The sequence below is a fragment of the Myotis myotis genome, unplaced genomic scaffold (assembly GCF_014108235.1).
Source record: "Myotis myotis isolate mMyoMyo1 unplaced genomic scaffold, mMyoMyo1.p scaffold_m19_p_5, whole genome shotgun sequence".
Taxonomy (NCBI): domain Eukaryota; kingdom Metazoa; phylum Chordata; class Mammalia; order Chiroptera; family Vespertilionidae; genus Myotis; species Myotis myotis.
Window position 1 is genome coordinate 60,342,869 of NW_023416357.1, and position 23,737 is coordinate 60,366,605.

Genomic DNA, 23,737 nt, shown 5'->3' on the forward strand with positions numbered 1-23,737 from the left:
ATGGACAATTCTAATAAAATATTAAAAGTTACGGACCTGATTTATTCTAGAAGAGTGAAAATGAAAGAAGAGAGTTTTTTTGTGTGTGTTTTTTTTGTTTGTTTGTTTGTTTTTTTAGCTTGGCAATATTGATGTCTCCTTCCCTCTAATTTTAATGCAGGAGCTGTCAGTGTACATTAGAGACAACTCAGTAAATCTTTACAGAGAGGAGACACTGAAAAATATTCTCCCGATTATCCATTTCCCTCTTGAGACCAGAGCTACACTACACATGACATACAATATATCTCAACCAATAGCTAATTAGCATTTTAGGCAAACTCATCAGGGATTGCAAAAAGAAAAGGTAGGTAGATATAGCCTGTTTCTAATTATTTAGGGAGAGAAACTTCTGTTTGTGAATTACACATTTTCATATATTGTCTTCCTCTCTTTTTCACTCTTCTCTGCTTCTGTCTGCTTTTCTGTCTCTTTCGTGTGTGTGTGTGTGTGTGTGTGTGTGTGTGTGTGTGTGTGTGTTATTGCCTATTCAAACCTTTCTATTGCTGGTTCACAACAAAACAAGAGAATGCCAGGGAAGGATTTGTAGCCCACAGTACTCTTGTAAAGGGTCGATGGAATGCAATTGCTTCTATTGAAATCATGGTCATTTCACTCAGCTTCCCTGATATAGGTACTTACATAAGTCAGTTGGAGAGCTTCTTTAATATTCCAGTGATTTTCACTGTAGTGGAAGAGTTTGGTCCTGGGCGCAGTGCAGCTGCTTACTCTCCGTATGACCTTGGAAACACATCACTTCACCCTTTTCAGGACTTGCTCTTCACACTGTATAATGAAGTGCTTGGATTAGTGATCTCTAAGGACTTTTTTTCCCTCTACAATGAGAATAGTAGATATTGTTACCAGTGATTGTCAACATATGCATCCGTAGGATCAGTTTCTTCAGTAGAGTTAAAAAAGCTTATTTTCTGTGGAAAAAAGCCAAGGTAAAGATTCTGTATAATTTGCTATGTTTCCCCTGTTAGTTTTAGACTCTGATAGGAAGTCTCTTCATATAATACAATCTTTACCTATAATATACCATGGATGGGATGACTCATCTAATTTTAAAATTAGATTTAAATGGTATTTGAATCAGATCCTCTGAGTTTTAGCTTGAAATTGAAGGCTTAGTGCTCATTATTGTTTTTGAGTGGTTTACTAACTTTGGATGTAAGACCTTTATGCTCTGTCTATATGAGGAAAGTATTTTACAACATAGTGAACCACTATATGATTTATCTCTCAATTAAAAATATTTTTTTCTAGTTATCTCAGAATAAGTTTACTTTGACAAACAATGATTGAATTACTGGCATGGTAGTGGAAGATCTATATATATAAAAGCCTAAGCAAACATCGCAACTGAACGATGACTGAACAGGCTGCATGCTGTGACCAGGCCAGCAGGGGGGTTAGTGAGGGGGGACCAAACGACCAAACAGCAGGCTGCATGGGGCAACCAGGCTGGCGGGGGGGGGGGGGGGCAGTTGGGGCAACCAGGCTGGCAGGGCGGGGCAGTGAGGGGCAACCAGGCCAGCGGGGGGAGGGGGGGGCAGGCAGGCAGGCAGGCAGGCTGGCAGGCAGGCAGGCTGGTGAGCAGTTAGGAGCCCGTGGTCCTGGATTGTGAGAGGGATGTCTGACTGCCGGCAGTTGGACCGGCAGTCGGACATCCCCCGAGAGGTCCCGGATTGGAGAGGGTGCAGGCTGTGCTGAGCCCCCCCTCCCCCGCACAAATTTCATGCACCAGGCCTCTAGTAATGATATAAAATAAAAATAATTGCTGTATATGCAGTAGTTAACTTCAACAGTCTACTTACTGAATATACCTTTTCAATATTCAACTCCCTTTTTTCAATGTACCCATGTGTTAAATTCATGATAATTTTTAGTTCCTTGATTCTTCAGTTTTCTATTTCTCTATCTTGCCTTTAATTTTTTCTACCTTTAAGCCTGAAAACATGAAACCTCAGTTCAATCACTCTTCGTATTAACCCCAATAGCTTTGTCTCCATGTCTTTCTTTATACCTGAACTTTAAGGTCCAATTGTCAATGTGGATTTGCTACTAAAAAAAATCACATAACTATGGAAGGATGGGAGAGAGCAGTTTCATAGTCTCCAGCTTCAGCTTGGTACTTAAATCTTCCTGGAAATCCTTTAAGCTTTTCATCAGTTTCTCTCCCATATATTATTATTCTAAACTCCCACAACTCTTCTTAAGTTTCCTTATCTACTCCTAGTTTTTGATTCCCAGCAGATGACAGTGCCTTGGAATTCATAGAGAAAACAGATGGGACTAGGAGGACTCTAGTTTCTTAGCCTTTCACCTGCAACATATCCAGTCTTGCCTTTTATCCTGTCTTTCCAGAAGAAGCAGTCATTTATTTTTTTTCCTGTTAATAAAAATCCTCCTACTTTGACATGGATCCTGTTGTCCCCATTTCCTCAGAGACTTCAATCCATCAGGTATCATTGCTGAATCTTATAACTTCAACATTTCTTTCTATACTGATCCCTTTAAACAAATTTTCACCCTCTAACCTAAAACATTTAAAACACCCAACACTTGCTTAAATTTTGTATATTTTTTAAACAGCACCCTATGTTATTCTGTCCATTAACAACAAGCTTCTTGAAAGAATATCCCTCATTGCTTACTCATGCCACGTGCACATAGATCATTGTACTTAGTAAAATTCCAGTTCCCTGGAAATTAAGGAAAATACTTTTGCCAAATTGCCAAAATTTCTAAATGCTAAATTGAATGAGCAATTTATGGTTCTTCTATAATTAATTTCTGAGTAGTATTTGATAATAGAGTTGACTCATTTTCTTACCATTGAAATGCTTTCATCTCTTGACTTCATTGTTTTCTATCCACTTTTCTGAGCTATTATTTCTTTTTGGACCAATGGCCTCCACTATATCCTATGTTTTTGTGTTTTCCATGGTTTCATCTGAAGCCCTAATACCTTCTCAGAAATATATCAGTTGACCAAGGTGTAAACTCTGCCAGGTTTTTTGTTACCTCTGTGTTACCATCAACTGCTCTATGGTCTCCTATACATTGGAAAGGAAAAGCTGGAAACTATATTTCTGAGAAGACCCGTGGCTAGCACAAGGAAATATAACAACTTGCTTCCATTCATCATAGCATATCTCCAACAGTTTAACATCACTGCTGTTGACCATCCAGTGACACCTCAATTTCAACTTGTACAAGACTGAACTCATAATTCCCATGCCTTAAATCAACTATTTTATCTTATCCCCTCAGTAAATGGCACTTCAGTTTCATTTGTTTTCATAACCCCCAAATTGGAAGTTATCCTATATTATTCCAACCCTCCTCATTCCTACTGTTAACTAATCCTGTCAATTCCTAAAGGCATCTTCAATGAATTCTGTTAAATCCATACTCACAGACCCTATCTTAGCTGTCTTAGTTCTGTTTACCATAATTTTCAAGTATATTATTTTAAGGCTTATAATTAATGTTTCTTTCTCATATTTAGCTTTTGTAATTCTTAAGGATATGATTGTTCAAACGCTTGTGTGAAATCTTCAAGTTGTTCTTCCTTAACTTCAAGATAGAATTTAAACTATCTTGGATGTGAGAAAATATATAAAAACCATAAATTTGTCTTATCCTTTCTTTCCGGTGTCATTCCCTACATCCGGCTCCTATTTGGCCCATTCATTAGTGCATCTTCTTTGAGTTTTCTGTGGATTTTCATTATGGTGACTTAACCCTCCCCTTTTATGACTCAAGAATTACTGTAAATATAATCTCCTCTCAGAAGCATTTTGATGGTCCTTAGCAGTCCACTCCCAACCACAACTGTTGAATTATTTTGTGCCCACCCTTCTCACACCTTGTTCTTATCTTTTAACATGTCACAAATTATGCAGTATCATAAATATAGCTTGATTTTGGGTTAAGTTTCCTATCTAGTTTATGAGAATGTGAGTTCTTTGAGGACAAAGAATATACCTTTTTCTGAGTGCGTAGAACCTACCAGATATAACCAATAAGAAATTAAAGACAGATAAGTGAATTAACTCAAGTGGCTTCCAAAATCCAACAAAAGTACATATTTATAAAAATATGAATTTACAAGGTGAGTGGGATTGGTCAATTCATGGACATAGAACTCTGATTTTTAACTGATATCTTTCTTAAACTTAGAAATGACACAAACCTTCTCTAATCTCATGTAAGATAGTATGTACCCATATTAGAATGATGTGAGCAAGTTTGTTGACCATTCCTGAGTTCAATGGAAAAAGGTAACATGCAATGTCAGAATAGAATAATTTCTTTAGACAGGGAGTCAAGTTTCCCGCAGAAGGAGCTAGGAAGACATTTATTTTTTTAGTATTTTCAGCCTGAAATGGCTCATTCAACTTATCTCCTGAATCTAGTTTCTGCTAATGATCACAACTGTTCTATAAAACTTGTCCATTCTGCAATCTTTTCTGTTCACTAACTTTATTCTGCCTCTTAATGGATCTTATTTGCCCTTTGGATTCAGTAGAGTTTTCTGCCACCAACTTGGACAATAAATATTATGGTTCTAAATCCCAGTTACATATTCTCAGGCTTCCTTTTGCAGTATCCCTTCCTTCATTAATCTAGACCAGTGTTTCCCACTATAGCTGTATTCCGGAGAGCTTAAAAAACACAGGTTAACAGTTTCCAGCCAGACCAATTGGAGAAATTTCTGTGTGTAGGTTCAAGCATGGACATTTAAAAATGGCCACGCGTGAGTGTTATTGACGCGGACCCTGTGGCTTAACACAGTGACACTTTTATGTTCTAAAAACAGAATAAAAGCCACTATCCCCTTTTCTTCAGAATAGGGAGCAGAAAAGAGTTTGTAACTCAGTGTAGAGGTATAGGTTTGATTTAGGCAATGTCTACTAAATAAATTTGCAGAGAAGACAGAGAAAAATAGGTTTTAGAATGGCATAATAAATAATTCACAAAAATTACACAATCATTGATTCAATTTAACTGTGTTCTAGGATAAACCAGGTTCCTAAAATCTCACCTAAAACTTTTGTTTTGGCAACAAAGCTTTCTAATAATAAGACATAAACTTTTTATTTATCTCCTGATTACATCAAGTAGAGTATACTGCCAAGATTTTGTTTCCAGAGGTTCAATTGATTTTTTTTTATTTCAAATTTTAAGTTTTATCTAATTAAACTTCAAACTTTTATTATTTGGCATCTTGTGTTTTTTTTTTTTTTTTTTTTTTTTTTTTTTTTTTTGCTTTTTTGGTACAAAATTGTTAAAAGGTATTAGGAACATATACCCAATGGTTTCCATTAATGGTATCAGTACAATAAAAAATTTTTTTCCAACCTTTTTTGTTTCTGGGAGCTCTGAAAGCCATGAAGCTAAATCTCGGAACACATTGTTTTTATTTGCAGGACAAAAATGAAATAGGTTTACTTTGAAATTAGAAATTGATAATTCTATTTCCTATAGTTGTTAACAGTGAGTCACTGTTTACAATTGGATTATCAACTGAACCAAGGGCTGTGTACCATGTGCAGTGGAAATTGAAAAAGCCTGTATGACTAGCTGCCATTGATTTTATGTTACTGCACAATGGTAAATGTGCCATCTCCTTAACACTACACTCTATAGCTCTATTAAAGTGGACTTTCATGATTAGAAGCAAATTATTTGGTGAGGAAAAAAGTAAAAATACAATTATTAATGAGACTGACAACTTTTGGGGGCCTCAATAATAATTTTTTTTTTCAGTTAACATTTTACAAAAATGTGTACCTGTTATTGAAGTCATCATGTCATACTGGGAGATGCCAGTTCCTTTTATATTGTTTTCATCACTGGATAACATGTGAAGCCTGAGTTCATCTCCTGGCTTAAGATGTTGTCTTCAGTCTTCTTATATAACAATGTATTACTTAGGTACTGCAGAGCAACACAATAGTGAGTGTATAAAATGGCATCAGTACAATAAATATTTTCTTTCTAACATATCTGTAGAAAGAGAGAGATTTTTTCTTTAATCCTCACCCGAGCATATGTTTCTTGATTTTGAGAGAGAGAGAGAGAGAGAAAGAGAAAGAAAGAAAGAAAGAAAGAAAGAAAGAAAGAAAGAAAGAAAGAAAGAAAGAAAGAGGAAGAAAGAAAGATGTGAGAGAGAAACATTGATCAGTTGCCTCCCATAGGTGTCTGGACTGGGGATGGCACCACAACCTAGGTGTGTGCCCTGACTGGGGAGTGAACCAGCAACCTGTTTTTGATGTATGGGAGGACACTGCAACCAACTGAGCAACCCAGCTGGGGCAAGGAAGAGAGATTTATTATAAGGAATTGAGGAATTGGCACACATGGTTATAGAGGCTGACAAGTCCCAAAATCTTCAGGGTGATTTAGCAAGCTGGAGAACCAAGAGGGCTGATGGTATAATTCCAGTGTGAAGGCCAGCAGGCACAAGACCCAGAAAGAATCAATGTTTCAGTTCAAGTTTGAAGGCAGGAAAAAGCTACACTTATCATTTTTGCTTATCTGAGTATCATAGGTACTTGGATACCTCTCTTCCTCCCTCCCCTCTTCACTCCCCACTTTTTTACTTTGTCTGTATACATACACACATGCACTTTAAATCCACTTTTTTTTCTTGTTTTACTTTTACTTACATATTGGCAATAGTAGACTATTCATGTAAATATATATATCTATAAGAGGGGGAACCCAATACAATCTTGAATTCCAAGCAACATTCCTCCTCAGCATTATCCTATCGAATAATAGCCAAACATGGTAATTGACCGTACCTTTACTATGCCTCCCATTGGCTAATCAGCAAGATATGCAAATTAACCGCCAACAAAGATGGCAGTTAATTTGCATACGTAGGCAAAGCAGCGGAGTGAAGACTGAAGTCGGCTCCAGACAGGGCCGCGAATGCTTGGAGGCAGCGCCAGCCAGGGCCGCGAACACTTGGAGGCAGCTCCGGCCAGGGCCGTGAAGGCTGAAGGCGGCTCCGGCTGGAGCGAAGGCCTGGGTCCCGGGTGCCAGAGGAAAACCTGTGCTGGCAGCCAAGGGAAGGGAAGGCCTATCACACGAATCTTTTCGTGCAACAGGCCTCTAGTCATATATATAATGGAAAGGGTCTGGGCAGGAACAAACTCCCTCCTCTCTCCTGCCCCTCCCCCCCCTGCCAATTTATATATATAAAATTATATACACATATGTATTTGTAGAAAAAAAAGGTAGGGCAGAGATAGGTGAGGAGAGCAGGGATACACCCCAATATATTATATTCTTGAAGTGGTTCTCAATCTTCCTAATGCCGTGACCCTTTAATACAGTTCCTTATGTTGTGGTGACCCCCAATCATAAAATTATTTTTGTTGCTACTTCATAACTGTAATTTTGCTACTATTATGAATCGTAATGTAAATATCTGATATGCAGGATATATTTTCATTGTTTGCGACCCACAGGTTGAGAACCGCTGCTTAGAGTGTGTTGTGGGGAATGTATGGGTGTGGGCAGACCTTGGTAGCCTGGACACTCAGAAGTGTCCTTGGTAGCTTGGCCTCTTGATTCCATTCAAGGGAACCTAAAGGCCTGTGTTCTGCCCAGGACCTGGGTTGGTGCTAGAAAGTAAAATTCGAGGTGATTTTGCCTAGAGGATGATGGTGGGCTGGGTTTTTTTATTGGTGGCCTCTCCACTCTAAACCAAGGCTTCTGGGGGAGCCACAGGCCTGGAGCAAGATGCTTTGAAGCTTGTTAGTTGCAAGTAGAAATAGGATGAGCTAGAGGGAAGAATGGCTTCCACGCTGGGGCCTGAGCTAGAGCCTGCTCCTGCTAGATTATGAGAAGCAGGAGGCTCAGTGGCAGGGGAAGCTGCCAAATCTGAGGTGAGGAGGTGTGCTTGAGTGCACACAGGGTCCCAGAGCTTCCCCTGCCTGCCTGGCAGTTTCCCATTCTCACCTACTCATTGTTCCAGAGAGCTGACAGGCCTGACCACTAAGTGCCATGTTCATTTCTTCTCATTCTCTTATAGGGACCTTCATGTGAGGGTGAGGGGCTAGGAGAGAACACAAACATTAACTCTGTGTGTGCTGGAGTCTTGACTGGGTTGGTCCTGTGCAGTGAGGACCAGGGATGACCGAATGAGCCAACCCCACCTATGCTCCACCTCCCTGCTCCCCCAAGAGATGATCAGTCTCAGCTGGCCAGGGGGAGAGATCCTTTGGAGAAAGTGACCCCAGCTCCACTGGTGGTTAGTCATGAAGAGGGTAATTAGAAGAGAAGTCTTTTTCTTGAGCTTGCTTTGCCTCCACAGAGCCAGCTTGTTGAACTTTTCAGGAGACATGAAAAATAACCTTGAGTTCTCTGCTGACAGATACCTCTAAAGCCTCATCAGATCCACACCGGAGACAACTTGGTTCACCCCTTGTTGGTCACAACCAGCGTTTCATAGGGATAGATATATAGGCCTTTCCTTCTAGTCTCACTCCTGATGGGCTGAAGTCTGTGGATTGTAATTGGTTTCTGCTGCAGGTGCAGAGAAGACTTAGACGTCCTGGGTTTAAGGAGACATGAGAGTGTGTCTAGACAGGTAGGGAGCAGGTTTTCCTCCAGAGAAGCAATGATGTTTCCATCTCTTCTTTCAAGGTTCATCTTTCCAAAGTTGGAAGTCACCTTACTGAGTTCCTGTCTCTGACACTCCAATGAGAGTCTTCATCTCCTCTCTGGAATCATTGTTTCCTCCTCTTCTTCCTCTGCCTCCCTCTGAGATGCCTTCTGCTTCCTCCATTCTGTTTCTGCAATGGCCAGCAATGGGGGGCATGGCCAGTAGTTACTTTCAGTCTTGGTTGTTTTTTGGGGTCAGGGGGTGAGACTGTTGGGAACTTGGATGACTCCATGATGAGGTCCTCAATGAAATGCCTGCTCAGAGGGCTGCCTCCCGTGGACTTTCTGTTGTGGATGGGTGACTTCTTGTAGATGTTAGAATTTGGGCAGGACATTTCAGGATGGTGGAAATGGGGCAGGCTGGTCCAGTGGGTCCAACTGGTTTTTAGGGCTGAAGCCTGGGAGATGGTTCCAGGGGACCATGTGTTCCAGGAGGAAATAGGTAAAGTGAGGTTTGTAGATCATGGGGTCAGGCACTCTATGTCCAGGTTGGCCTTGACCTTGGGGATGATGGCCAAGTCCTTATAGCCCAACACCTAATTCCATGGAGTTCATGTGCTAGCTCTATTTTTCAACTGACATTAGAATTAATGCATACATAATATTTTTTAAACATAAATTTTTTTTTATCTGTATATCATGTATTAGTAAAATGAGCTGGGTTACCACCAGAAAAGTTTGAAATAAATTACAGCTTGTGAAAATTATTTTTAAGGTATATAATACCAGCCATGATTTGAAAAGTTTAAAAGCTACTATTTTTTAAAAAATGATTAATTTTGCACATGCCTATAAAGTAGGCTATATTTGGGGTTTTGTAAACTAGATACTACACAGTAAGAACAATGGGTTGTAAATTAGGTTGCATAATTTTAACATTGTTATACTGGTAGTTTAGGCCTAAATATATGAACATTTATGTAGTTAATAAAATTGTAACATAATATATGATATTAATGAATATATTATGTGAGTTAGAAAAACTTACACACCAAACTTAGAAATTTAAAGGATGGTATATAGATGTGAGTAGAAATAGATATGTAAACAGTTTTCCCTACAACTCAGTTGCTAGTCTTGAGCAATTCTAAAGGTTTATATTCCATTGGGTAAAATCTGTGAATAATCTGAATTTGACTGCTTAGATTAATCAGTGATTTCATATTTTTATGATACTTTGTATTTTTTTGCCTTAATCTCTGAGATGAAGCTGTTTATTATATTACCTTCCCTCCACAATTTCCAGTTATTTGAATACTTTTTAAAGTTGTCACATAGTGGTAGCAGAGCAAAATAATAGGTCATAAAATCAAGAGAATAACTGCCAAAGGACCAATATAAGCAGATTTAAGTACGGTAATTAGCAGTATTAAAGAATGTTAAGCATGGATGTATTTTTCTAGGAAAGCTACAGCTAAAAAAAACCCAACACTTAGGTAGCTGAATTGGCAAAGAGATACCTTGCAGACTGCTGACTCAGTATTGCATTACTTCATAGTTGTTTACTCTGAACATAAGGGCTAACAGGGCTCCTTCAGTTTTTGCTCATGAAGACAAAGGGAAAACCTTCTGTTTAAGTAGGATGTGCCTTATAGAAGTATCTTATTAAAATGACATTCTCCCTGTGGGCATATGTATTAAGAACCAGTTCACCCAGCCTAAAATCAATTACTCTGCCTATGGAAATGAGAGTCTGAGTTAAACACAATTCTCAGAGGTAGTTAGCATTCCATTGAAGGTTATTGCTTCCATCTAAGAGAGGAGTTAACCAATTTAATCAATTCTCTGAGTGTTAAACCTCAGATAGGAAACAACTTAGATTATAAATAGTGCAATTATTAAGTATAACAATTAAGACTCTGTGTTTTAACTAGATAATTCACAGAGTAATCAATGGTTAGCCACAGCGTTCTAGTTGTTTAATACTCACTTGAATTTTTATTGAAAAGTATTAAATGAGTTAGCATGGAATTTAAAATACAATTAGAAATCTTACCTGTAAGCAGCTACTGTCTTTTTATAGTTACAACTCATTAAAAGATCTGGCCAGTGTATTCATATAAGAAAATGAAATAGGTTACGGATATAAGAAAGTAAGATGTTTAGAATTAAAAATTGGCTTTTAAAAGCATCAACTTTTAGTAATAAAATAGGAGAGAGCTTCAGAATTCTCTTACATTGGTAATAAGTGAGAAGCTACTTTCTTAATCCTAAACAGCATTTACTTAGGTATTTGGAGCAGCTTATGGAAAAAATGGTCTTAAAAAACTATTTTAAAAATGTGTGCATCTTATAGTTTGGAGAAAGAAGATATTTATTTGGAAAAACTTATTATTTGAGAAAAAATAATTGAGGAATAATGGTGGATTTGTTAATGAATGGTACGGAGATAGGAGGCTCACCTCTTGGAAAGAAAATTTGATTCCTACATTACAAAGCATAAATTGGTTAAGGAGTTAAATGTAAAAAACATTTTATAATAGTAGAGGAAAATATGTGTAAATTGTGTAACCATTGACAATAATAAGTAATTTAAAAACATTATCAAAAGCTAAAAATCTTTATAAAGCTCTCTAGCAAAATTTACAACAAGAAATTAAGAAAAATGCATGTATTGGGGAAATTTTTTGAAAAAAATATGGCTAACAAAGCATTTTCTTAATTTATAATGAAATGTCACAAATAGGAAATACAAGTAAAATCTTATGTCAAAGAAATAAAAAGGTATTTCTTATATGCAAAATAATAACCACGAATAGTAAAAATGAAAATGTTCAAAATCACTAGCAAAGTAAAAACATACATTATAAAACTATGTAATGGCCATAACCGGTTTGGCTCAGTGGATAGAGCGTCGGCCTGCGGACTGAAAGGTCCCAGGTTCGATTCCGGTCAAGGGCATGTACCTGGGTTGCGGGCACTTCCCCAGTGGGGGATGTGCGGGAGGCAGCTGATCGATGTTTCTCTCTCATCGATGTTTCTAACTCTCTATCTCTCTCCCTTCCTCTCTGTAAAAAATCAATAAAATATATTTAAAAAAAAAATAAAACTATGTAATGTACATCATTTTTTACAAAGGCCAAAAAGTTTGATAATACTCCATGTTATCAGATATATGGGAGAAATATATTCTCATACACAGCTTGTGGGTATGCATCAATATCCTTAAAAACATTTACTTCTTTGGGTATTGAAATTTTGCATTCAAAATTTATTGTAAAGATACAAGTAAATCAATGCTAAAGATAGATGCATGTACAAAAAGATGTTATTCTAAGTCCAAAATGTTAAGTTCTGAGAGAGGAGGTAATTAGTCTGTTTTATGTAATGTATCTAGAAAATACTAAATATTTGTTTTTGTTATACTTGTTCAATAATAATTAAAGGCAATCTAAACATGCAACAATATAGGAATTGTTACATAAGTTAGGATACAGCCAATTTATAAAATTTATGTAGTTCTTTAATGGAAAGATGAAGAGAAGTGTGGTATGTAAGGACTTTTATGGTATACTAAATATATATATGCAATTTTAAAAGTGAGTAACATGATGCTCAGTATGATCTCATTTTATAAAAAAATCTTTTATTATTTTTTTTTAATCCTCACTACAGAGCGTGGGAGAGGGAAAGACAGAGAGAAATATCAATGTGAGAGAAACACATTGATTGCTTGCCTTCTGCACGAACCCTGACTAGGGCCTGGGCTGGAGAGGAACCTACAATCAAGGTACATGCCCTTGACCAGAATCAAGCCCTGCAGTCCATAGGCCGAAGCTCTATCCACTGAGCAAAACTGTCTAGGGCTATAAACATTTCATTTAAAGTGACACACATTAAAATGTTAAATATGGTGAGAGATCATGCAATATTTAATACTAGTGGCCCAGTGCACAGATTTGTGCACATTGAAAGGAAATATTAGAAGAAATATTTTAATATTTTAATATGATATAAAAATAAGAAAAACATGATATAAACATTGTGCCAATAGTTGGTCTTTGGACATATTCTGTTGACAATGCTGCTTTCTTTCAGCTTTAGAATATGAACAAAACAACTAAATTTATGATCGATAATGACAGATCGAAACACATGCATGTGATTGGCGCCTGCCAGAGCTTTATATGTATTGCGCATGCGTGAATCAATGTTTATATTTAAATTACCAGTGTGTGTCATATGTACTGGCTGGTTGGTCGGATGGTCAGATGGACGGAGGGTCAATTACTTAGCCTTTTATATATGTATACACTAGAGTCCTGGTGCATGGAAATGTATGCACTGGTGGGGGTTGCCTCAGCCCGGCCTGCCCCCTCTCACAGTCTGAGAACCCTCAGGGGATGTCCTACTGATGGCTTAAGTCGAAGTCGGGCCTCCCTCTGCAGGAGTCGACTGGGCTGATCAGGGGAAAGTGCCACCCCATTATCCCACTGCTGCTGCCACTGCTGGCTGCAACGGCTGTGAGGCCTGAGCCCTGGGCCTCACAGCCACTGTGGCTTTGTCTGGATGGACGTCCGGATGGACATCCAGAAGACGTCCACCCTAATTAGCATATTACCCTTTTATTAGTACATTGGGGCCTTGACTTACGAGTGTCCCGACTAACGAGTTTTTCGAGATATGAGCTGTCTTTCGGCTGATTTTTTGCTTTGAGTTGCGAGCTAAAATTCAGGTTACAAGCCAGCTTCAGATACCCCACCGCTAGTTGGCGCAGCGAACGTCACAGTGAACGCCACAACATCAGCCCAGCATCACGTGTCTCACTCATGCACTGTTGATTTGACATACGAGTAATTTGAGTTACGAGCTCCGTTATAGAACGAGTTAAACTCATAAGTCAAGGCCCCACTGTATAGATATAGATATTTTCAATGTTATGCTATGTATTACTTGTCAAAAAAATAATAAAATAAATTAGTAAAAAAATGCATGTTATTTATTCTCCACAGCTTACAGAGTACATTTCATTCTCATTAATATGGCTAAAGGCTTCTCTGATCTTAGTCCTATTGCCCTTTGGATTTTATTTATGCATCCTTCATTCCAGGCAAACTTCTCCTGACTTATGTACAAAGATAACTTAATTTTATTAAGTCTATTTCAATATTGCTCCCACTATTCTCTTTTTCTGAAAAGGCTTTATCATTTATTTCTGTTGAAATTTATTCATTTGTCCAAGACATGTTTCAATAATGCCTTCAACTTTTGAAAACATAAAAACTAAAAATTATCACTCTGACAGTTATTTTCTATTTTTCTTATAGCATTTGATTCTGTATATATTATATTTGTATTTTTCTAAATATATAATTTCTACTCATAGAATAAGTTTTTTTATGATATGGGCTAGTGCTTATTTATCATTTTACACAATATAATGCATAGCAAAACATCTTGAATAGAGCTGAGGATTTTTTGAATTGCTGAGCTGAGATGCTTTCAGAAAAAGCTCAATACATATTTACTTATATATTAGAAAAAAAGGAGGAGAAGATAGTGTTTATAAAATAATAAAATTCTGAGGGGACATTTCAAAGTATTTTGCAAGGTCTTATTTCACTTGCCAAATAGAGTATACGTAGATATTTTTAAACTTAACTAATGAAAGTGAAGAGCATTGGAACAAGGGATAATTTTTAGCAAGGGATTTTTTAAACCAGTCTTTTATTCATTCTGTGCCATTGTTTAGTTTCATTTTATAGTAATTAATATATGTCAGGGATCTTATCAGCTCACACATACAAGAGTCCGAGCAAAAGTAATTTTGAATCTGACCTGACTGAGATACTTAGAACTGATATATGTCTACAGAAGTTTTTGTGATTTTCTTTAATATCTGAACTATTACAGAAACTAATATCTGAAATCTTTTCAAGTTGATCCATTTGAGAATTTAAGGCCAGAAAGTTTAGATAAGCATCTTAGGAATTATGACTATGTTTTCTCAAATGTGGCAGGTGTGCAGCACTTTATTTTGGCTTTCGTACAGAATCCTAATCCATGCAGGAAATATGCCACTTTATCTGTCTCAGTCATTAGTTCTACTGTCACCACTAAGTTGGGAGATCCAAATGCAATCACGGATAGCACACACCTGTTTAATACTGTTCTTAACAGCTCTTGTCATGGTGGTCATTTAAAAATAGGTGGTTCTAAATGCATCCTTATTTCCTGGGCTAGGCATTGCTGGTTTGGCTGATTTCACCACTGAGGCACTTGCAGACATTGCATCTGTACCCGTTGAGTCCTTCCACTCTCTTTTAACACTCAGTCACTCTGCTCTGAGTTCCCCATTGCCTCAGCTGGGCCCTCAGAGCACTCTGAACTTACAGTGCTCAGAGGCTCCAGCACTGGCTGTGTTTATGTCCATTTCTTCTAAGAATGGCCAAGTAGATATGTGTTCAACTTGAGTTTACAAAGGAGGCAAAGCAAAACAGCCTGCTTCCTGGTTAAAAGGAGGGGAATCTCACAATGACTTGCCCCAACTCCCCGAGCTGGGGATAAACAGAGCACATCTCATTATAGTTCTTGAAACGTTGCTTCAACTGTCCTCAGGTATGAACAAGAGAGTAAACTACAGCCTACTTATGGGCTGAGCACAGCTGTCCTATAGAGGTCAGGCCTTTTCTATTGTTACAACAACAATAACAGCAACCATCTCCACACACAAAATTGGGTATTTCCTATTTTCTTCTTATACTCATAATGCATGCCTACTTTGGGTTGCACATGTGCCTAGGGAACACCACTAACATGCTTTCAGCCCGTTTTTGATGTTATTATGTATTCTGCGCAATGTCACAGATGTGATCACAGATATTTAAAAATAACGTTGTATTGTATTGTAATTTGCCATTTTCTTTGTTTTCAATTTTAAGCATTTAAGCGGTTTAGGAAAATGTTTCAGCATTTCATTTGTGTGTTTTTTTTCTTTTTTTCAGATTAAGACAATGTGTGCCCGTAGCATTCATCGTTTATGAAAATGGTGTTTTTCTCTTTCAGACCCCAGTTTCCACACATTATTAAAGAGCTGAATTCTAAATCAAAGATTGTGGAGATGTGCAACCTGAATAAAACATTTCCAGAAGAGCCTGAGTAATGGTCCTGCATAAAGGGAACTGTAATGTTCTTGAATTGTAATTGGGGAAAATTCAAGTGTATGCTCTCAGGAGCACATGTACTACGAAGGTGAGTTATTATCATTCTTAGTGCTATTTAACATTTATGGGGCCCCAATAGTATTTTTAGTTCTAAAGAGAACACAAGTGACCTGGTAAGTGATCTTCCATCTAAATTACCCATGTGAGACTCTCCTGTATTCCTTCTCTGTGCAGAGAGTGGCTGCATAGATAAACAACTCCAGAGTAGGTGGACTATTAATGCAGCAGTAAAATCTAACTCACAGTAAGTTAAAATAATTAGTTCAGACAAATATGGTCTTTGGAAATATTACTCGGCACTATTTTCTCTTATCTGATTTCTCTGTGACTGGAAATTAGAGAGCACAATCACTGGACTCATTCAGAAGCAAGCCAACGCATTTGTGCTCATACAAAGTTACTGAGAAATTGAAGAATGAAATAAAAAGGTAGATTGAGGAGGACTAACAATTAGAGTCAAACTCTGATCTCAAGAATTTAATGCTGCTCAGATAAGTAACGGAATGTCTTTTCTTCTTTGTCTCATATCAACAATGTAGAATCAACAGTGATGGCTACTTTTGAGAAACTATCTCTAATACTTAATTCTTTTTTTAAAAATATATTTTTATTGATTTCAGAGAGGAAGGAAGAGGGAGAGAGAGATAGAAACATCAATAATGAGGGAGAATCATTGATCGGCTGCCTCCTGCACAACCCCCACTGGGGATCAAGCCCGCAACCCAGGCATGTGCCCTTGACTGGCATCGAACCTGGGACCCTTCAGTCCACAGGCCGATGCTCTATCCACCGAGCCAAACCGGCTAGGGCTCTAATACTTAATTCTTAAAAGCACGATAGAAACATTTCTGAAGTAATGCTTATTATATTCCAGGGGCAATTAAAAATAAGAGAGCATAATTCTTTGATAATTACATAATAGATGGAATTGAGAAAGGCAGATATGAGTCATGATAGAATCTGTAAGGATAAATATGTGATTCTATGTGTAAATTTCTGTTGCAGGTACTTTATATGCACTTTATATGCACACATGTTAAAAATGGTCCCACCACCTAAGAAGAAACTAAAGATCCAGCAATAATTATGATACAGGGGACACTTTGAATTCTAAACCAAGAAGTATAGACTTTATTCTGTAAGCATTGTGGAGATGTGCAACATGAGGAAGCTGTTGAAAATTTTGAGCAGGTGAGTGACATGTCTTGAATTGCGTTTTATGAAGATTAACCTGATGGCATTTTCAGGATTGATTAGCGTGAAGCCTGTATTGTGACAGAACAGATTGTGGTAATGCAAGTCTGAAATATGGTGGTGGCAATGAGAATAGAAAGGAAGAAATTGATTTGAAAGATTCATGACAGTGGAACTACGGGACTTGATTATTAAATATGGCCCAAAGTGGGGAGGCATCAGAGATGCCTCCAGACACTTTCAGCCTGGATGAGAAATCAAGTATGGAAGAGAAAGAATGTCCTGTCAGTGGTTTATTATTATTTCCTGGATGCGGTGAATCGTGTAATCGGTTGTATTCTGAAAATCTTGGGTCCAAATCCATGTTCCACATCCACTAAGCATACTGTGTCATCCTGGCATCTATTATTGCACAGTGATCAATTGCACAGTATTACATTCCTGAAAGTTATAGTGTATGGTAAAACTATAGTTGACTAGACCAAGAGAATGCAAAAAAACCATTCAATGATTTTTACAAAATTAAACATCAATAAATAAAAAGTCCAGTAAAAATCCACTTCCAAAATAAACTAGATCTGAGTTAGAAATCTGCTCTAAATTTTTCCATCCTAAGGTGATGGAAAATGGTTTGACTTTGGGTGGACAAACAGTGTAATATACTGATTTTGAATCATAGAAATGTATACTTGAAACCTATATGATCCCATTAACTATCACCTCAATAAAATTAATTAAAAATTATCCATCCCACTGAAACCAAAGCACTAGTTAAACACACACATACACACACAATCACATTCACCCTCACACTCACAAACACACACGTAGGTAAATTTTCTCAGGAATCACTCACAGTTTTTTAGTTGTTCAGGTAATATTGTTGAAGTAGTGTAATCTGCTGAGGCACATTTTCCTAGAGATTTTATATTATGCAATGTGCATTTCTTTCTGAAGTTTTCAAACCATCCCTTACTGACTTGAAATTTAATGTGTCTTACACCTACAATCTCCTTTGCATTTTCAGCAACTCTCAGCCAAATACTAATGTAACTGCTTGGCATGTTCACAAATTACCAAGGTCCTAAAGGACATGTATTTCTACTCTTCTTTCAACATATTGAGACTGTGGAGTTTAAATAGATGCCTTATAGCTGCAGTGTCCTCTGGACTCATTGAAGTGATCCAGAAAAGTGGGAAATTAATAATTCCAGTAGACTCTTTTACTTAGGAGGATTGGAATTATTCTATGTAGAAATACACATGCAATTTAAAAGTTTTATGCAGATATATAACCATTTTATAGAAAAATAAACATATATTTACTAAAGCCACAGTTGATAAGGCATTACTGTATTAACTTTATTCATGACTTCAAATATTTTCCACATTTACTTCCCTGTTTTGAATTTCTCATCTTTATTTAAAAGCTTATTTTCTTTAATAATGTGTGTTTTTGTAATTCTCATATCATTCAGCTGACCTTCTCAAATTGTAGAGGTGTCAGAGAGGCACATAAAGCCAGAGGAGAAATGTCATTATCTTCATGGAAAGTATGGAAATGTTGCTCTGGTTTTATTGAAGAGATTCTAAAACTTTGGCATTAAAATAAACATTTATTATTGTTGTTTTGAGTAAAGGCAGCATTCACAGGAATTTAAGTGACAGAGCTCAACATTTCCAAGGGAAGTTGGGTTTGGAGCAGGCAGCTGTGTGCTCTGCCCAGACTAGAGGACTTATTCACAAAGTGATGTGTAGTTCAGTGGCTAAGACTTCAGGTGTTGGATTCAGACACACCTAGTTTGAGGTCTAATTCTATTATCAACCAGTTGGGAGACTGGTAACTTAATTCATCTAAACTTTAGCTTCATGATCTATAAAATAGGGGAATAATAACATTTACTTCACAGGGTGGTTAAAAGATGAATTAAGATATTGTATGTAAAACAGTAAGAGCTTAATGCATGATTAGTGACTCATATATATTATCACTGGTGTTAATTCATAGCTACTATTAGCATTATATAGTATTCATAAGAGAGGATGCCTATTTGCTGTTAAATTTTAAAGCTCCTTCCTAGGACATTTCATAAGTTGGACAGTTGTTTCTCTCTTCACTGCTCTGTCAACTGTGTGTCCTTTCACATACATTTCTACATTAGCATTGTGATTTAATAACTTGGTTGCCTTTGTTACTCCAAGGAAACTGTGGGCTTCCTGAATACTTGTTCTGGCAATGGATATGGGTACACTAAGTGGGGGTAGGTTTATGTAAAATAAGAGCTAACCTGAAGTTAAAACATTGTTAATCAGAAGTTTTATTTGCATATTTCCACCTCAGTAGAAAATGGAAATACTTTATTAACTCGATAAAGTTACTTATATTCAGTTTTATTCACTTTTAAGTATTAATGTAGTTTTAGTGAAAACATAAAACTGGAGCACACAAATACCTCTATTTCATGGTATTCTGTGGATAGAGCAGAATAGTTGGTAATTCCAGAAAGACAAGTGGGAGAGCTGGGTCATTTATGAGAATAATTCTCACTTTAAGTGAATAAAAAATGCTAAATTTTCAAATAGATCATGCTGCAATCAAGCATTTATTTTCTAATTTACCATATTGTTTCATGGGCTAAGTGCTGATAATATCCAAAAATTATTCAATTTCCTCTAGGTACCTGATCTATTATTTTGAGATTAGATACAAATTAAACTTTGCTACCCAAATGCCTATAGATGCTAGTGCTATTTTCAATGTAAAGATAAATTTCAGAAATGGTTTTGAGGGCAATCCTTTCTTCTTTATTCCTGAGTTTCTTTCTCTGTGATATAAAATAGCAACATACATAGCCTTCTTATACACTTAATCACATGTTAGCCAAATATCTGTTTTCTCATAAGCCCCAAATCAGGCTTGACATACAAATAACTTAGGTAAACCTTAACATAATAAAAAAAAACACATAAAAGATAGACTTTTAATTCAATTTGAAAATGGGATTCATAAGGCTATGGCAATTCTCCTTTGGCAAATAAATGTAGAGAGATGTTTATGTCAGTAATTTAGGAATAATGTCCACCTCATTTTAGTTAACTCTTGGCAAATTGAATCATGTAGATTTAAGTTTTTGCTTATTTTTTATTTTTTAAATATATATAACCCGAAGAGTGATTCTGGAAATTGCCTGGGGATTTCTCTTTCAACATAGCCTTAGTTTTGGAAGGGTGGAGGGGGTGGAAACAAAGACATTTAAAATCACCACTCCCAGATTCTACTTGTCAAAGATCATTCAGAAGAGATAGTGAAGGCTTGGCTCTTTGACATTCAAGTATTTTGAACATTTAAAGAATTTCCTATATATGGAAAGATTTGGAGCAGTCCTTTATTCATAGGTGAATGTGAGAGTATGTGAGGAGCTGTGCAGTTCTGAGGGCTGAGACTCTGTGAGCATGCCTTCTCAAAACACAGTGAATAAACCACTGCTAGGACATGAGCTAATTTTAGGCAGTAGAAGAACCAAACCTTTTGTAACTGTAATAGTTGAGAATTTAAAAAAATTTTAAATGTGGGATAGAAAATACAGCTGACAAAATACACCAGAGATTTAATGAAATAACTGGAATTAATGTGACAGAAATTAGGTATGTCTGTAACACATTCTTTTTTCATGATACAGTGATATGTCTTACAAGGATATGGCCAAAATTATGAAGATATTATATGTTAGTAAATGACATGGGGAAACACTGCCCTTAAAGGGAAAAATTAGGTGAAATACCTAATTTTTTCACTCTGTCTTATTTTGGAGATGGACACTCATTTTGTTGTTTTCAGCACCAATGAACAAGAGTGAGCGCCTTAGACTGATATCTTCCGATGGAGAACAATAAATTAGCACTGCCCACTAGTATATTCATTTTGCTCACTTGGGCTTGATGTAACAGAGAATTGGTTTTAAATCATACATGTGAAGAAAGTTAATCAGTTTTAAGTAAGGGTTTTTTCCAGGTTAGAAAATGTAACTATCCAAGGAGCACATGTCGAGTAAATCATTTGCATATTTATTTAATTGTATATTCGACATATATTTATTAGAATTCTATTTTCTCTTTCAGATAAGTATAAAATACTTATTATATTATAATGTTTATTTTTAAATTCTAGCTTGATTTCTTTGGATATTAAGGGAAAAAGAACCCCCCAAAATTGGTAGGTAAAATTATCTTAGATTTTTGTGGGCCTGTGTGTGTGTGTGTGTGTGTGTGTGTTAAGAATTTAGAGCAGTGTTTTGCAAATTGTGGGTTATGTACCATCTGAAGAAAATTCTCATAAGATATCTTCCAAAATGTGATTTCTCTAGGGGTAGAACCCCAATTATTACACAATTGTAATAAGTTCTCAGGTGATTTCTATTTGTTCTTCAATGATTGGGAACCTCTCAAAGAAAAAGTAAAGGACTGAGTCTAGCATTTGTGCAGAATTCCACATATGGGTGGATATTAAACACACTTCTTACATAATTAATAAATATAGTTCTATAATTTGAGGAATAGCCGATTGCTTTTATTCTCTCATTCTGAACTCTCCTTCTTTTCTTCCCATTTCTCCTTCTTGCTTCAACCCCTTCCCAACTCCTTAACCTAAGACTACTTTGAAAAAGTTGATTCCTCCACTATTATATCTTCATATAGTCTTGAAGACGACCCAAGTGCAATGTTTCCTTTTATTTTAAAAAATGCTTAAGAAGGGGACAATGCACACATACATGCCCTAAATATAGAAGCTGAAAAATAAAGTTCATTGTTTCACAGGATGCTACAGCTTGAGTGTCTGACCATGCTTTAAGATATTTGCAGCGATTCATTTTCTGTTGATCTGATAAAAATTGTCAGAGCAATTGTCAGTTCCAGGATAATTTTATTGCTACTTCTAGCCATACCCTGGAGAGATTTTTGTTTTTAAGGGAAAGTTAAACACATCTTTTTCTAATGCAGATATAAATAGCACTGAAAGAGTCCCAGAGTGGCACTTCTGGCATTGGTCAACAAAACTGAAAAGCAACCTGGGACAAACAAGAGAAAATGGGAAAGAAACGTTCCCATAAATTCAAAATTAAGTTCCTCCTTCAATTTCCGTAAAGCAAACTCCCTGTGGTGAACATCTGGCAGGCCATTAACTTTTGTTACTTTATTTTACTTAAAAAAAAATCTTAAGGTGAGAAAAATTTTTTCCATTTAGAGACTTGATTTAGCATTGAGGCTAAAATCCAGACCATCACGTTGTCATTTACATAGCACCCCAATCCAACAGAGCACATTGCCCTTAAACCTTTACTAAGTTTTCCATCAAAGGTTGCAGTACTTTTTCATTTTTAGAAATCATTAATCTTGAGATTTTTTTTAAATATATAAATCAGCTGATCAGTAGTCTGTATCTGCTGGAGGGAAAGTGACTGTAAGATTCTTCAACTTTATAGCTCCTTGCTTCCGTTTTTAAAACGATATTATTTTCTACAGGAGCTTGAACGTCATAACTATTTACATAGAGTTTTTCCAATGATCCATCAGAAGGATGTGAACTGTTGATTGCACCATTTTCTCTATTTGTACAGCTGTTGTAACCTTCAATGTAAATCATTTTCTTATTGTGTCTTCCCTTTCTCTTTTTTCTCCTCTGTGAGCTGTCACTTTCTAAAGTAAACATTTCATATTCCACCATCAAAACTATTCATGCACATTAACTGCCAAGCCATGAAGCTGCTTATTAGTCAAGCTGTTTTTTTGTAAAAATCACTTGGTAAATGTTAGAGAAACAAATGAAAATGGTTTATTTTTTGTTGCATTTAATGTAATTTATGAACTTACATCTATTTTTTTTATCGCATGAATGCTCTAGCTATCTATCTATCATCTATCCACCTATCTATCCATCCATCAATTATCTATCTTAATTAACAAATGATTTTTAACCTAAGCAATTTTAAATAAAAAATTTTATTCAGTTTTATCAATGATTTTAATCTAGTTCTTCTAATACAGAAATATAGTCTCTGTTTATTATAATTACCTTGTCTATGAACATTCATACAATAATTACAATAAGCTACTAATCGACCCTGAATCTTTTGCAAGTAAAATCTTTTAAAAGTTCTTTTTTTAGTCTTACAGTCTTTTTTTTCTTTTTTTTTTTTGGATTATAGGCATGCAGTAAACCTTCAATATTGACTTCTAAAACAATGCCAATGGCTTCTTTTTCAGTTTGAAAAATTTTTGATGATATAATTATTTTTGAGAAGTAAAAGATTAAGTATAAGTGGTTGAATCTTGAGTTTTGTTTATGGATTTTTAGTATGACTGCATGTTATAAAAACAAAAAAAAATGGTTATTACATAATTTTTCTCCAATAGTCTCAGCTTAAATAAGTACCTACATCTGCACCTATCTATATATACAAAAAGCTAATATGCAAAGTGTCTCCTCAGGAGTTCAATCGGGAGGCCAGGAGTTTGATCTCTCTCTATGATGTGCGCTGAACACCAGGGGGCAGCATGGAATGGAGGAAGGCCCCAGCCAGCAGCCGGAAGGCTGATCAGCCCTGATCGCTGGCCAGGCCTAGGGGCCCTACCCGTGCACGAATGAGGCCTCT

At 36.5% G+C, this 23,737-nt stretch overlaps 1 pseudogene; it reads right to left on the reverse strand.

Annotated features, from left to right (window-relative positions):
• Positions 1–8,122: 8,122 nt before the first annotated feature.
• On the reverse strand, positions 8,123–14,860 carry LOC118656506 (annotated as a pseudogene).
• Positions 14,861–23,737: the final 8,877 nt, after the last annotated feature.